Source organism: Triticum dicoccoides, chromosome 2A, assembly GCF_002162155.2.
Source record: "Triticum dicoccoides isolate Atlit2015 ecotype Zavitan chromosome 2A, WEW_v2.0, whole genome shotgun sequence".
NCBI classification, from domain to species: Eukaryota; Viridiplantae; Streptophyta; class Magnoliopsida; order Poales; family Poaceae; genus Triticum; species Triticum dicoccoides.
Genome location: NC_041382.1, coordinates 669,249,781 through 669,259,385, shown reverse-complemented (window position 1 = coordinate 669,259,385; position 9,605 = coordinate 669,249,781).

The following is a 9,605-nucleotide window of genomic DNA, read 5'->3' as shown; positions in this document are numbered from 1 at the left end:
CCATGGGGGAGGGGGGAATCAGAGGAGCGAGGGGGAGGGAGGTCCAGAGAGCGAGGAAGAAGTGAGAGGGGGGGTCGGGAAGGTGGCGTGGCACTCATGGAGGCGTCCAGGCCCCCGACGGCGAGCAGGAGCTGGCGAGGCGCGTGCCAGCGTGCCGCGGCCACGCGCTGATCCTCCTGGCAAGGAGGAAGATGACAGGGGAGGGGTCCAGGTGGGTCGGGCCGTCTTTGCCTAGCTGGGCTGCTATAGTGGTGGGCTGGCTAGGTGAGCTGCAGGTAAGGCCAGGTAAGTGCTCTGCCTTTCCTATTTTCTGTTTGTTTTCTATTTTCTATTTTTCTGCAATTGTGTGGCTTTATAAAAAATGCTAAAGCACTTTGAAAAATGCTGGAATAATTTGTGGACACTCTCTAGATTATTCTAGTGGCCCACATTTAATTTCAGCATTATCTGAGCATTTAATTTATTTATAGTATTTAAATGCCCAAAGTCAAATACAATATGAATTAATTCAAAAATCCAGGAATGACCTAGAAATATGTGCATCATTTTTGGCAGAGGTTTTCACCTTTATCAAAAATAATGAACTTTTCTAAAGGGCATTCTGGGTCATTGAGAAAATATTTTATTTGGACCTAGTTTGATTTGATCTGGTGCTAGGGTTTGATCAGTACCCATTTCAAGTTTATTTAAATTGAAAACATGATGACATGAGAAACAAGCAAAGGCAACAGGGGCTGAGCTAGGGCTGTGACAACTCACCCCCACTAAAACAAGAATCTCGTCCCGAGATTCAAACGTAGGGTAAGGTGGAGGGGGGAAACACAAGCTGTCATAATCTTCACGATCCAGGTTGCTTCTCATAAGGTTGTTGATTCGATCACCATCATTGTCTCGATATCTTTCTCTGAGAACTCCAACCAACATGACAATGAGAGGGAAGGGAAAACTCTAGAAGGATCGATCTTCTCGAAGATCGAACAACTCAGGATCAACTCATGGAGTGAGACATAGGAACATCTCTGGAGCTGAGAGGCAAAACTTGCATCAGGAGCAATAGAAGAAACAATTTGACGAGGGTTTCAAAGTAGCGAGGGAAATTGCCATGATACCATAACGAGACATCTTAAGGAAAGTGACTCGCAGAAATATTCCCTTAAGTGGCAAAAAGAATTACTTTTGATTCAGAGATCATTGAAACTCTTCATACCAGCTTAAGGCAATTTACAATTGATCGTTTGAGGTAGCTTGAAGAGATGGCATAATTGGACTAGGATGGATGATGTGGACTACCTTGTTGAAGACAACGCAATGGATGGTTTTTGCTTATCATTGGAAATGGATGGGACCTATGGTAAGTCCACTTTTGAAGATGATCATGAACAACAACTACTAAGGTGCAAGCTGGGAACAAAATGCAAATGTTGAGAATGATTCTAGTAACTGGGGAAGAACTCAACAGTCGAGAGTGAGTCCATTATTTGAAAAGGTTATAACATAACCGAGGAAACATGGAGCAAATCCCAGTTAACGCCAACGATAAAACCTGGTGCTAGCGCGTGCTCTCAAGAACTTGTGCATCTCCATATTCATCAAGGTTTTACCAATATCCGTGTCAAGGATCCTGGCAACACAACATACCACCATGATGAATGGTGATGGATAATGCAGATGCAAAGGAAGATAACACTTCCTCAGATTTCACCTTAGCAAGGACAAGGGAACAAAATCTGGATGATCGACCGAGAGACATTTAGCACTCCGCTTCTAATGTTCTCCTTGATGTGCCAGCATAATCCATTCATAGATATGGTTTGATATCTAGAACATCAAGTAAAAGATCGGACTTCGGAAGCTCAAGAATCCGTAAGGATTAACTACGGAGGTAAATCCTACGAAATCCTCATGGGGAGGTGGCCATCTTTCTTCAATCGAGATACTACAATAATAGGTCTTCCGGATGGAAGGTTGGCCACGACATCCACTTTACCGGTTATCGAGAGACCAATATTATAGTTCTTGGAAAATGCTCCAACCATCATATCTTCCTGAGATTCAGATCTAGTTGGTGTCAGGATATTCCAGACTCATCGAGTCTAGAAAGTAAAATGAAGGTTTGCAACACAAATCGACGAGACGACGTTGCGAGATTCTCGGGGGAATGAACTACGGTAGTAAGCTCCAAAACATGAGCCGGTTCTGCTACAAGCATGTGAACACGTTGTCCTAGACAAGCATGGTCACCTGGTAGTCTTAAAATGAAACACTACCGAGTTCAGGGGGAACCATCAACGAGGATATCAAAGTCCTTGCGTAGGTCTAACCCTTAAGAAGAAACTTCTTCTCCTTGAACAAATCAATCAGTGGCTTCGTGTGCTAGGGATACGTATAGAATGTAGATGATCAGTCTATCAGACCATAGAATACTTCGCACATGCATGACTGACTTGGGATGATTCCAGAGGAAGCAAAACCAATCTTTCTCGAATTCACGGCGGCAACTTGCACCTAATGCACATGAACTTGGAGAAAGTCACTTCTTACACCAAACATGTATTTCATGAACGGGGCATGAAGATAATGCTTACAAGAGTTTCCAGCACTAACTTAGATGTTCAACATGAATTATGGGGGAGACAACATGCTGCTGATGGGCTCAACAGCAACTCATCAAAATTTCCATATCACTGGACTTCCACCATCATGTGAACATGGTGTTAGCATTGGTCAGACCAAAAGATGTAATGGTGTATTCTCGAGGGATCAACCACGAGTAAGACAACACTACGAACATCGTTGGTTCTGATTTGACTCGACAATAGCCCATACTCAAGTCAAAGTTTTTACAAGACAACAGATCCAACAACTGATCAGGAGGACCAATTGGTGAAGATATCATCTTTCTTCAACACACCCACAACACAAAGATATCCCTTCAGAAAGAACCAAATTCGGCAAAGCCTCTTATCTTCCAACTCTCCAAGTTGTTGTTTAGCTTAACCATCTAGCTCGGGGGTATCCAACATAGATTCTTGGAGAATGGATGGCTTAGAGAAAAACCAACTTGATCACGAACTCAACATAATGGTCAGGTGACAACCTGGTAACACTTCCGAGAAGATATTCGAAAAATCACGAACCACCGATATGTTATTAAGCTCGAGAAGAATCTTGCTTTTCAGGGCAAAACGATATGATCAAGGAGCGAGGGATTCACAGTCCTAACTCATTGGTCGATGAGTGCACCCGGAAATATGGACTAGGTAGCACGGTCAATCTTAGGATGGTGATTTATTTACCAGCACACTAAGAATGAGAGTATTGTCCATTAACTACCAAGCAACGGAGTTGCGAGGAATATTGCTTTCACACACACTAGTAGAAAAGGGGGCTTTGGTCCAGGCCGGGTAAGCCCATTAGTCCCGGTTCAGTCCAGAACCGGGACCAATGGGTACATTTATACCGGTTCGTGCGGCTAAGGCATTAGTCCCGGTTCACCTGGGCCCTTTAGTCCCGGTTCATGCCACGAACCGGGACTAAAGGGTGCGATTCCCATTGGTCCCGGTTGGTGGCACCAACCGTTACTAAAGGTTAGACCTTTAGTCCCGGTTGGTGCCACCAACCGGGACTAATGGGCTTTGAGGCATTAGTACCGGTTCATGGCACGAACCGGTACTAAAGGTCCCATTTTCAAACTCCCCCCCTGTGGACCGCCTTTTCAGTTTTAGAAAAACAAATGAAAATGATGGAAATGTCAATAAAAATAAAATAAAATAAGTTTCCCATGTGATATGTGGTCTAGTTGTTGGGAAAATTTACAAATATGAATTTCGACTTTATTTACAAAATCTCTCTAGAATTTGTAAAATGGGCATAACTTTTGCATACGAACTCGGATTAAAAAGTTTTTTATATGAAAAATCATCTACTCGAAAAGTTACATCCGATGGGGACCGCCTACGGCCTGTTTGCAAATTTGTAGAATCCTCAAATTCCAAAAGGAAAAAAAGTTATGCTCAAATTTCAGTTTTTTTAAATTTTCAGTAAATCTGGTCAAACTATGGTCAAACTACTTATTCAAGAAGTATTAGTGTTACTAAATAATTATTCAAGAATATTATTGTTATTAAATAATTATTTCACCTTTTTAGAATTTTGGTCAAATCTGGTCAAACTATGGTCAAACTGTGGTCAAACAATTGTCAAACTACTTATTCAAGAAATATTAGTGTTACTAAAAAAAATATTGTTTTGTAGAACAATAGTTTCAAACTCAAACAGTGAAATATGTGACTTCATGCTCAAGCTAAATTCCTGAGGGTTAATAGGATCGACATCTTACTATTGTTAGGAAAACAACAAGTGCAGACTTGGAAACGAGGGAGAATAGAACCCGGAAATTAAATGTGCTCAGGCTGGAGTAGTGAGAGGATGGGTGACCGTTCGGGAAGTTAGATGATTTGGAATGATGAGGGGTGATTAGAGATTAAATTGAGCAGTGATGAGGGGTGATTAGAGATTAGAGGTTAAAATAATTCAGAAATTTGAAAATAAAAAAATCAAAAAAAATTCAAAAAAAATCAAAAAATTTCCTTTAGTACCGGTTGGTGTTACCAACCGGGACCAAAGGTGGACCGGCCACGTGGAGGGCCTTTAGTCCCAGTTCTGGATTGAACCGGGACTAAAGGGTCAGGGCATTAGTACCGACCCTTTAGTCCCGGTTCCAGAACCGGGACTAAAGGCCCTTACGAACCGGGAATAAAGGCCCTTTTTCTACCAGTGACACCACGTTCACTTGTCGGCATTCCGGTTATAATAATACGGAACTGAGGAATGAGCAATGATGGCAAGAAGTATTACTGCGTCAAGAATTCATAAGAGGTGGTGCAATTCTCACGACAGTCCTGACATAAAAGGGGTAATACTCCAGGGTAGAACAGAGCAAAAGCTGGATGGCATTTGATCTGCAGAACACAACTACTTTGACCCAATCCTAGATATGGATGAGGTACTGGAGTTTGTTTCTCCTAGTCATTCTGAAATAGAATGGCTTGACGGATCACATGAATAACAGGCATCGATAACATCAATGCGCAACGACTCCTGACTATCAATTGATAGACGGGGGTCAGAATACAACTAGAGAGGAACAACTCAAAGGAACATAATATTTTTCTGAGTTATGGATGCATGGATTAGCATGTTATTTCTTCCGGATAACCCATGCAGAAAGGTAGGACTGGCAGATTCACAATGAAGAATGGAGAACTCATCAAGAGCACTCTGGTTATGATCTTATGGTTCAAAGAACTTCTGCCATAGGCGGTTCATAGTATTTGCAAGAAGGATATACCACGGACCTCGAGGACTAATGCAAAGGTTACTAATATTTGAAAGGTACGAGCAACACTATCAACACGAAGTAGGGTGAATCACGGGTTCGAAAACCCAGGAGTAGAATACCTACTACTAATGGCATCACGGGATGCTTTCGAGAATGGTGGCCAGATTCATCACACTGGGGACACAAAACATGGATAGATTACTAGGTGACTCCCTAAGACACCTAGGGTCATAATAATGGCTCCAACATATATGTCGAGGCAACAGAGTACCTCAACTCACCGATTAGTGTGATTAAACTGGCCCAAAAGGACATCAAGAACAGAAAGAAAGGGTTTGCAAATGCATCAGACTATGTAGAGACCTGGGATGACTCAGACAGCATAACGGCTGTAAATGCTCGAAAAGATTTGAGACATCCTGCAAAAATGGTGGCATAACCACTCAACATCACAATATCAAGGTTCTGAGGCCAGTTATGAATATATGGAAGTAGTAGGAACTGAACTGAGGCTTGAACTCAACAATCCTAGGCAACTACGGTTCAGTAACACGTCATCCTGATAGATAGATGAGAAGGCCTAGTTCTTAATCCCCGTAGAAAAGAAGAGGGTGACTCAGATCAGAGGGCATGAGATATAAGGAGTAAAAAGAGCCTTACGTTCCCTTCCACAATCAATTCCCTTACATAACTAAAGCATTTCTAGACTCGACTTCGACCAGTTTGGCTTGGTAACCCTACAAGCAGTCAGGCTCTGATACCAACGCTGTCAGGACCCCAATTCCAAGTCACATCGATCTAGCCGGTAACACCTCATATCACTTTGTGGCCTCACGCACGGTATCCCACGGGTGTCGCCTTACCATGGCCCAAGACCGTTTGCGCCTTTTGGCTCACGTATATGATAGTGTCGCTAGCATCCATATGACAAAGAACCCGGGCCGACATGGCTAGTCGTGAACCCAAAGCGGCACTAACCTATGGGGACAGGCATACATGAATCAACATCGAGCATGTCGGTCAGCAGCGTGTGAATCCGGGCTGTAGCACTGGGCTAACAGGACTCTGGGAACCCGTACTGTAGCAGGCTAGGCAGGACTCTGGATGTCACCGCGTGACATTTCCCCGAAGGGACAGACACAGGAATGAAGTGAAACGCATGCTGGCCAGTCAAGTGTTCAGAGCAGTAGTGCTGGGCTAGCAGGACTCCAGTGAACCGGGCTGTAGCGGACTACTATCGCTCTCGGAAGCACTTAGACTACATTTCCCCACAAGAGAGGCTGCCAAGGATAAACAACTAGATTGTCGGATCCCATGCATACCAAGCATTTCAATCATACACACAATATGCTCGACATGCGCAAATACAACATGGCATCACAACAGGACTCTACGACTCAGAGTATTTATTTATTAGGCTCCGAGGAGAGAGATATTACAAACATGGGTCTCATGACCCAGCAGTCATAGCATATGATGCAAAGCACATGCGGAAGCTTAACATGTCTGAGTACAGACATCTACAAATGAAAAAGGCTAAGAAGCCTGACTATCTACCAGATCCTGCCGAGGGCACAAGATCGTAGCTGAGGTATCAAGCTAACATTGAAGTCCACGCGGAACTACTAGCGAGACTGAAGTCTCTCTCTGCAAAACATAAATTAAGCAAACGTGAGTACAAAGGTACTCAGCAAGACTTACATCAGAACTAGCTGCATATGCATCGGTATCAATAAGGGGGGTGGTGGAGTTTAACTGCAGCAAGCCAGCTTTGACTCAGTGGCTAACCTGAACTACGACTGTAAGCAACTCTTTTAAGGTGGCGCACACGAGTCCACATATTCACCATTCAATACACCACTATGGAACCACTCCCGTCTCCCTACGAGAAGGCCGTCCATAGCACTCACGCTTATCTTGCGCATTTTAGAGTATCCACTTTCACTTGTCTATGAACTGTTATAGGCAACCCAGAAGTCCATTACCATGGACACGGCTATTCGAATAGATGATGTTAACCCTGCAGGGGTGTACTTCTTCACACACGCTCTCACCACTTACCGCCGTTTACACGACATGTACTCGGCAACCTTCAAGCGGAAGCCCAACGAGGGTGTCGGCCACGGCCTACCTAAACACTCAAGTCTCTAGTCCAGGTTTATCGCCTATCCAGGTTCCATCCGCAGGGAGTCCGGCCGAGGTTTCCACATACGGCCCCGAACGATGTGAACAGGGTTCCCGAGACACCAAACGGGTGCCCGGTACACCGTGCCACAGTGTATCTACCGCATCATAGCCCACCCCTAGGGTCAGCGCTACACACAGCCGCCAACACATATCCTATAAACACCAGAAACTAGTTGCAACTCCTGGACAGAGGACAAGGGTGATCAAGAAGCCGAGAGGGTCCATTGGTTTCGGGCCCAATGCGTGGTAGTAACTGTTTCATGGATCACAAACACAGAACTCAGTTCCTGAGGACGGTTTCAATGAGACAACCCACCATGTATTCCTACATGGCCTCTCACCGCTACCTTTACCAAATCATGTTCACACACTTAGCTCACACACAGTAGGACATGTTTACACACCTCCAATCCATACCCGATGAATCAGACCTGACTCAACTCTAAGCAGTAGCAGGCATGAAAACAAGCATGAATGAGTAGGCACATCAGGGCTCAAACAACTCCTACTCATGCTAGTGGGTTTCATCTATTTACTGTGGCAATTACAGGTCATGCAGAGGATAAGGGGTTCAACTACCGAACAAGTAACAGATGAATCGTTGTTGTCCTAATGCAGTAAAAGAGAGCAGGAGCGAGAGAGTGGGCTTGTATCGGAATGAACAAGGGGGTTGTGCTTGCCTGGCACTTCTGAAGATATCATTAGGTCTTCAACAGTGTCAACGATCACCGCATCGATACAACGTCTACCGAGAGGGGACAAACACCAAGAACTGAGAAAGAACACAATCAATGCAATGCGACAATATGATGCATGATCATGACATGGCAATATGCTGTGATTTGAGCTAATGCATCTAGCTATGAATTAAATGAAGTTGGTTTGAATACAAGATTCAAATTCAAACTCCATATATGATTAGTTAAATGCCATTTATTTGTTTTGTCCAAAATAGAGGACAAACATTGTTCAAACATGCATGAAAATGCCATAAACATTCCTTGAATTTTTCTGATAATTTTTCATACATAAATTATTTCATTTGGAGTTACGGTTTAATTTCTATGATTTTTAGAAGTTTTGGACATTTCCTGAAATAAATAAATCATTTAAGATTTATTTAAATTCCAGAAAAAGGATTACTGCGTCAGCCTGACGTCATGATGATGTCACCAAGTCAACAGGGCTGGTCGGGGTCAAACCTGACCAGTGGGGCCCACTGGTCAGTGACCCAGGGCTGGTTTCTGTGGCTGACGTGTGGGACCAGGTCAACGATGACGTGGCCAGGTCAAACTGACTTGTGGGGCCACGATCATTAGCTTAAATTAAACAAGGTATAACCCTGTGGTTAACTAACTGGTGGGGCCCGTCTGTCAGCATCTGTTAGGGAGGGATTAGTGGCGATTAGTCTTAATTAAGCGACCACGTCAGCGGTCGACGCCGGCAACCAAAAGCACGGTGGTGGCTCGCCGGAGATGCTCGGGACGGAGCTACAGAGCATCGTTTCGCTCGTAGTTTGCGGCTACGGCGAGCTGGGAGACTCGCGCATCCAGCGGTGGCAACACCTCGCGCCGGGGTTGACTAAATCGACGGCGGCGGCAACTTTTGCGGCGGCTGGAGTTTGGGCGAGCTCGGGGTCGTCGCTAGGAGGCACAGCAGGGGGTGCGGAGGGGTGCTGCGGGCTCCTGGGGACGCAGCGAGTGCGGTGGAGTGCTCGGTTGCGAGCTTGCACAGCTGTGGTCACGGTGGCGGCATGGCCGGCAGAGCCAAGCTCTCGGGCTCGACGGGAACGGGTGCTACGATGAGCTAGTGGGCATGGGAGTAGGGGGGATCGGTAGAGGAGCTCACCGTGAGTCCAACGAGTGCGAGGGCGAGGTCGGGGACGCCCGGTAGCTCCTGAATCGATGGCGATGAGCTTCGGTGGCCGGCAACGGAAACGGCGATGGTGACGATGAAGCAGCACGGCCGAGGCCGAGAGATTCGTCGAGAAGGAAGAGGCAGATGAGGCGGAGCTCGTGAGCACGTTGGATGGGCGAGGGAGGGCCAGTGGCCGTGGCAACAGCGAGCGGCGGCGACG